Raw genomic sequence first — 8,025 nt, forward strand, 5'->3', positions numbered from 1 at the left:
GTTAAGAACAAGGCAACATAGAAAATGTTAATTGTTAAAGTCCTTCGTCCTTCGAAGCATTATTTCTCTTAGGATATAATGGCTTTCGGACGAAGGTTATGAAAGGCGTACCTTCATAACTTCATTATACAATGACGAAGGATGAAATGTAAAGAATATGAAAGATAACATAAACAATTATGTATTATTATCAGGCATAAACAGAAATATCGTAGAATTACAAGTGTACCTTCAACTGGAAGGAAATGATAGTACAAGCGTGACGCAAAAAGCAAATGCCAAGTCAGCGTGAACAGTACGGGGGTACTGTTCACCTATTTATAGGCACGGGACACAACCCATACAAAATTACATTCATGCCCTTTACACTTGATAATAATTCTATAGTAATCTATCGAGGTCTAAATAGCCTTTTCATCTTTAAGTCGGTTTCACTTTTTGCTGCCACGCCGAAGCTTTCCTGCTCACACCTTCGGCGATGTATCAACCTTCGTATTATTCTGGTCCACTGTGATGCCGACTTGAGTCCGAAGATACCTGTTCACACATTATACTCCAGAAATACTGTTAAATCCTGTTTTTGAGGACCTTCGGAAGCCGAAGGTCCCCAACAGTAGCCCCTCGCAATATTAATTTGTTTAAAATAATAAATTTAGATTGCGACATGGACGAAGGCTTTACGCCGAAGGTTCGAAAAAACACCTTCCCTTTGCTAGAATAGCAACATTCACTGACAAGCGGGGTCTTTCAATTTTCAACGCGCTTGGCGTATAAATACGGTCATACCGCAAACTCATTTGACACACTCTCTGGCCAACTGCTCCCGCTCACTCAATTTTTAGCTCTTGTGCACTAAGATTTGCTGAGTTTTTAGGTTTTGAAGCTTCGGCTTTGAAAACAGTTTTTAGTGTCTCCGAAGATGTCTGAAGATAAGAAGACTGCTGCTGAGATGAAGCTGAGCCTCGACGAAGAGAAAAACTTGGGGTTTCTTATAGCGATGTCAAAGACCAATACAGAAAAAATCACGAAGGAGATTCTGGAAGGTTTGTCTGAAGATACTGGTGACAGTGACAGTTATGATGTGGACAGTGGTGGTGAAGACTCCGAAGATCGTCCCTGGCGACCAAGCCATTCAGTTTATGGTAAATCAACAATCAAAGAGAATCATCTTGTCAACATGAGAGGAAGGTGTTTCTGGGATTTGTCCATTGTGAGGGCCGACGAAGGGGAAAAAACTTGTCCACACCCTGAAGAGAATGAAGTCGTAGTGTACCGAAGCTTTTTGAAAGCTGGACTGCGATTTCCCTTGAGCAGCTTCGTTGTGGAGGTGCTGAAAATCTTCGAAGTCTATCTTCACCAACTTACCCCTGAGGCAATCATAAGGCTGAATATCTTCGTGTGGGCCGTGAGAAGCCAAGGTCTGAAGCCTGATGCAAAAAGCTTCTGCAATATACACGAATTATCATATGAAACAAAACCTTGGGGTAAGGAACAGTACCACAATAATTTTGGCTGCTACAGTTTCGTTTCTCGGTCCGGGTCAAGCTGTCCCATGCCAACCTTTCGGAAGAGATGGCCTGGAGACTGGATGACAGAATGGTTTTATGTGAAGAATGACCTGTCAGTACGAGAAGATATCAAGGGTGTAATTATGCGCCCTATTTGGCAAAGCTTCGGCCTTAGGAGGCCGAAGGTTGAAATGAATGAAGCTGCCGAAGAATGCCAGAGGGCCTTCGGCGTTATCTGTTCTTTTATTGGAACAAGAGATTTAGTACAAGAGCATATTGCCTTCAGGGTATGGCCACTCGCGGAGAAATGGGAAATGCCACAAGAAACCATAAAGGAGGCCGACGAAGGTGGACTTATCAGGCTGAAGTATACTTTTAAGTTCGGAGATAAATTCGTTGAGCCAGATGATGACTGGTTAAAAAGTATTGAAAATTTAAGTGATGAACTGCTTGGGGCTTATTCGAAGGCCGAAGATACTGCAATGTCAGCAGCCTTCGAAGGCCGAAAAAAGAAAAGGCTGAATCGGGTATTTGATGCAATCGGGTTTGTATACCCTAACTATTGCTATCCCATTCGAAGACAGAAGAGAAAAAACACAACCTCAAAAGAAGAAGCTGCAACTGCTCCTAGCAAGCCAGAACCGAAAAGAAAGAAGATAAAGGTCCTCACACATCAGCCGCGCTATATTGAACCAGCTTCGGTGCCTGAGTTTACCGGAGAAACTTCTTCGGCCACCGAGGCTAAAAAGCCAACCAAACCAACCTTGCTACCAGAATTTGCAGAAATGGCTGAAGCGCCAAAGAGGATAGAATTGGGAGAACCAAAGATTTCGCTACCAGAAATCGAAGAAATGGCCGAAGCGCCATCCACAGAAAAAATGGAAAAAGTGAAAAAACGAGCTGAAGAAGAAACATCAGTAGTTGTGAGTCCTGCAGCAAATGTTGAGATAGTAAAAAATCAAAAAGTGCCAGCAGTGACTCCGAAAAGGAAGAGAATGGCTAATGTGCTAGATGTACTAGAAACAATCAAATCTTCAAGCACACCTCCGAAGAAGGCTGTTGTCATTCCTGAAACAACAACTGAAATTTCTGGTGCTAAAGCTCCAGAGCAAGAAACTGAAGCCGAAGCTGGGTCCTCAGAGCCCGCAAAGATAAAATCCTTGGAAAGTGAGGCAGAAAAAATAACAAAGCCAACTTTTGTTGAAGAAATCGGTGTTATTGCCCCCGAAGCATCCCCCAAAGTTCGTGATTATATTGTTCGTCATGCTTCGGGGAAAAAACTATCAGAAAAAGAAGAGCAAGAGGCCCAGCGCTACGCCCAAAAACTGAAGTATCCAAAGGGGGCGTTAATATTCAATGGCAGTGGAGAAGAAGACTTTTTGTATTGTCTCCCTGACAACAAGGAGATTTCTGTCTATCGGGAGATGAGCAAGAGCTTCGGATTCCCAACTTTAGAAGACGGGCTCTCGGTGCTGTCGAAGAACGATCTGGCCGACAGCCTGGCTTACAATAGCTTAAAGGTGCGAAAAATGAGATACTTAGCAAAATTTTTCGTTTGTTTAAACCTTTTGACGCACACATATTTCTCTTTGCAGGGCCTGATACTTAGCAATGCCCTTAGGGCACAGAAAAATGCTGAAGACGAAGGGTGTTCTATAGCCCTGAGCAACCTTCGTTCCGAAGTAATTGAACTGAGGAACGAAGGTCTCGAAAAAGATAAAATATTACACTCATTGATCAATAAAATAAAGGAAGACGAAGCTGCTTTTAAAGGTCAAGCTGAAGCTCAGAAACGCGAAATTGAAGATCTTCGGAAACAACTGGCCAGAGCCAAGGAAGAACGCATACTTGAAGAAACAAAGCGAGAACTCAGCGACCAATGGGCAGATCACTTAGAAGGAACTGTTGAAGAGCTTCGGTCGTCCAAGAAGAGATGCTATAACAAATCTATAGAATGTGTTAAGAAGTTAAAGGCTAGCTTCGCCAGAGTCGGCGCATTCTCAAGCGAGGAAAACTTTACGAGAGGCAATCCCGAAGGTCCCATCGAATGGATCGACCACGAAGCTGAAGCCTTCGAAGAAATTTTAAATAGCCGTGGAGATATATGTGCTTTCTCGGGCGCCAGAGGGATTGCCACCATTTTAGAGAAAAAGGGTTGCGAACATATAAAAATTTTAGCACAATCCGAAGCTGCTTTGTCCGTCGAAGATGCAAGAGATCCTTCGGCCGAAGCTAGTATGATTGGTGGAAAATTTTTTACCGATATCTGGGATAATGGTGGCCGAGAAATGGCCGGAGAAATTATTCGAAAAAGTGAAAAGGGCATTCACGATGCTAGAGAAGTAGCTGAGGCTGCTGAAAAGAGCGCAGAGCCCGAAGGTCAATTAGGTATTAACTAATAGTTTTTATTGTGTTGTAATCTTAAGCTTTAAGATTTGTTTGCGATTTGTAATAGCAATGTAGGTGTATCCTGTCCTACTTCAGATCCTGCTAAAGCGTCTTCGGGCCCTCAGCCGAAAGGAGACGACGAAATTAAAAAGATGGCTGAAGGTATTATGGACGAAGTCGTCAAACGGCTCCTGAACGAGGCTGCAGAAGTCGTTTTGAGAGAAGATTAAGTATTTTTGTAAAAACTTCTGAAATGTAATATACTGTAACATTTTGTAACTCCAAATGTAATATACCTATTTTTGTTACTCAATTCTTTACGATGCATGAAACTTTACACGTACCGCTTTTGAGTCTTTGACGAAAAAACACCTTCCCTTCTTTTCATGCTTCGTGAAGAAGAATTTTATCCAGTGTTCTGATGAATAATATCCAGGCTTCGTGAAGATATTTTCCGAAGCTACACTTCCGAAGATCAATAATGTATCTTTTTTGTGACAATATGATTCTTCTCTTTTTTCAAAGCGTTCTTCTGTAGATTGATAACGTGTCCACCTCTTGTGCCATATGCAAAATGATGTATGATGCTTATGCTATGCGAAATGATGCGATGATGTTATGTTATGTGAGATGATGTTTATTCCGAAGATACATACGCATCCCTGCAATAAAACACATAATCTTTTATAAGCCTCCCTTAGGAGCTTCTTCGCCTTTTACTTCAGCGGAATCAGCGTTTATTTTTCGCTGTAAGCCTCCCTTAGGAGCTTCTTCGCCTTTTACTTTCAGCGGTATTCACGTTGACTTTTCGCGCTTCGCCTTTTACTTAGGCGGTATCAGCGTTGACTTTTCGCTGTATGCTCTGCATTCCCTTTGGAACGACTTTGGAGCAGAAAACTTACACTGCGCTCCCTTTGGAACGACTTTTTTGGTACTTCGGCAAACTTACTCTGCGTTCCTTAGAACGACTTTTTGTTGTTTCGAAGAATTTTCGATAGTTCGAAGGTCCTCTTTGTTATCACAAGTCTTTAAACTTCAACAATTTAAGCCTGTGAAGAAAATATATTTTCCTTGTGGGAATCAACGAAACTATTTACATAAAACCTAAACAATGTCCTTTATTACAAAAAAAAATAAAACTGAATGAAAAAGATTGCTATTAAGGTAGGATATTTGTCAATAGATGTGCTTTGACTCTGGCACAGTGCTGTTGACTGTGCGAGCTTCGGAATGCTCTCTGAAGTCCCTTTGATATGGAGCATATTGGCTCCCTTCTGGCTGCTGACCTTGTTGCAGCGGTGGTGGAGGCAGAGGTTGTTGCCAGGAAGCCTGAGGTTGACTCGCCGAAGCAACAGAAACTGCAGGGTGATTGCCTACATACTCTGGGATGTAAGGCGAATGATACGAAGCAGTGTGCATGACCTGCTTCGGCTGAGCCTGTTGTGCTGCTGCTTCGGCTATTTCTTTTTGCTTCTGGATGGTAACATGGCACATCCTGGTGGTATGACCTTTGTTCTCACCACAGAATAAGCAAAAGATTCTTCTCGGTTGATCGCCAAATCTTCCTCCGAAGCCCCTGACGCCTCTGCCTCTTGGAGCTGGTGGTCGGAAGGAGCCTTGCTGTTGCCCCGAAGCCTGTGAGGAACATTGTGGCCTTTGGTGTTGGCTCCCTCTATCATCATTTTGTGTAGAGTTATGAATTGATCTGACATGCCTCGGGTAAAACCTCCCTCCGAAGCCCCTGGTCATTCCAGAAAACCTGAAAGCCTCCTCCCTTCTTTGGCGAAAATCATTATCGGCCCGAATGTACTCGTCCATCTTCTGGAGCAGCTTCTCCAAAGTTTGAGGAGGCTTCCTAGCGAAGTACTGAGCTGACGGTCCTGGCCGAAGCCCCTTGATCATGGCCTCAATGACAATTTCATTGGGCACCGTTGGTGCCTGTGCCCTCAAACGCAAGAACCTTCGGACATACGCCTGAAGGTATTCTTCGTGATCCTGGGTGCACTGGAACAGAGCTTGAGCAGTAACCGGCTTCGTCTGAAACCCTTGGAAGCTAGTTAACAACAAGTCCTTCAGCTTCTGCCATGAAGTGATTGTTCCTGGTCGAAGGGAGGAATACCAAGTTTGAGCGACACTCCTGACAGCCATAACAAAAGATTTGGCCATGACTGCAGCATTGCCACCATACGAAGATACTGTTGCTTCGTAGCTCATCAAAAACTGCTTCGGGTCTGAGTGGCCATCGAATACGGGAAGCTGAGGCGGCTTGTAAGACGGAGGCCAAGGTGTAGCCTGCAGCTCAGCGGACAGAGGAGAAGCATCATCAAAAACAAAATTCCCATGATGGAAATTGTCATACCAGTCATCTTCGTTGGGAAAACCCTCCTGATGAAGGTCTTGGTGCTGAGGCCTTCGGTGCTGCTCATCCTGAGCAAGATGACGAACTTCTTCAGAGGCTTCGTCTATCTGCCTCTGCAGTTCAGCTAGCCTGGCCATCTTTTCTTTCTTCCTCTGTACTTGTTGATGAAGCATCTCCATATCTCTGATTTCTTGATCTATCTCGTCCTCTGGTGGTGTCGGGCTAACAGCTTTCCTTTTCTGGCTTCGGGCCTCCCGAAGGGAGACTGTCTCCTGATTGTGGTCCAGCGGTTGCAGAGCTGCAGCCCCAGTTGCTGAAGCTTTCTTCGGCGCCATAACGAAGGTTTATGATCGCCGAAGGTGTTCAAAAAACTCAAAGAGTGGAAGTGAGTTCACCGGAGGTGGGCGCCAATGTTGGGGACTCGTTCTCAAATGCTATTAGTTAAGAACAAGGCAACATAGAAAATGTTAATTGTTAAAGTCCTTCGTCCTTCGAAGCATTATTTCCCTTAGGATATAATGGCTTTCGGACGAAGGTTATGAAAGGCGTACCTTCATAACTTCATTATACAATGACGAAGGATGAAATGTAAAGAATATGAAAGATAACATAAACAATTATGTATTATTATCAGGCATAAACAGAAATATCGTTGAATTACAAGTGTACCTTCAACTGGAAGGAAATGATAGTACAAGCGTGACGCAAAAAGCAAATGCCAAGTCAGCGTGAACAGTACGGGGGTACTGTTCACCTATTTATAGGCACAGGACACAACCCATACAAAATTACATTCATGCCCTTTACACTTGATAATAATTCTATAGTAATCTATCGAGGTCTAAATATCCTTTTCATCTTTAAGTCGGTTTCACTTTTTGCTGCCACGCCGAAGCTTTCCTGCTCACACCTTCGGCGATGTATCAACATTCGTATTATTCTGGTCCACTGTGATGCCGACTTGAGTCCGAAGATACCTGTTCACACATTATACTCCAGAAATACTGTTAAATCCTGTTTTTGAGGACCTTCGGAAGCCGAAGGTCCCCAACACCACCAGAATTTCTTCTTCAGATCCTGATACATCTTCTCACTGCCAGGGTGAATTGAATAGGCTTTCTCATGAGCTTCTTTGAGAATCAACTCCCGAATGGACTGGACATTGGGAACACACAAGCGGTCTTTGAACCATATCACGCCTTCTGCATCTTCTCGAAAATCTTTGCCTCTGCCATCTAGAATCAGTCGCCGGATCTCACTGATTTTCTCATCATTCTTCTGTGCTTCTTTGATTTCGCGCTCCAAAGTAGGTTCCAACTCAACTGTGACTCCTCGCGAATTATTCAGAAATCCGAGACTCAACCTGTCGAACTCCTTGGCCAACTCATAAGGCATCGGACGAGCGACCATCAGATTGACTTGACTCTTTCTGCTCAAAGCATCTGCCACTATGTTTGCTTTGCCTGGATGATAATGAATCTCCAACTCATAATCTTTGATCAACTCTAACCATCTTCGTTGCCTCATGTTCAACTCTGACTGGGTGAATATGTACTTCAGACTCTTGTGGTCTGTGTAAACATCGCATTTCTGTCCATACAAATAGTGCCTCCATGTCTTCAGTGCGTGAACCACTGCTGCCAACTCTAGATCATGGATTGGGTAGTTCTTCTCATGAACCTTCAGCTGTCGGGACGAGTAAGCCACAACTCTTCCCTTTTGCATCAACACGCATCCCAAACCTGTGTAACAAGCATCGCAATACACCGA

The sequence above is a fragment of the Zea mays genome, chromosome 4 (genome assembly GCF_902167145.1).
Source record: "Zea mays cultivar B73 chromosome 4, Zm-B73-REFERENCE-NAM-5.0, whole genome shotgun sequence".
Classification (NCBI taxonomy): domain Eukaryota; kingdom Viridiplantae; phylum Streptophyta; class Magnoliopsida; order Poales; family Poaceae; genus Zea; species Zea mays.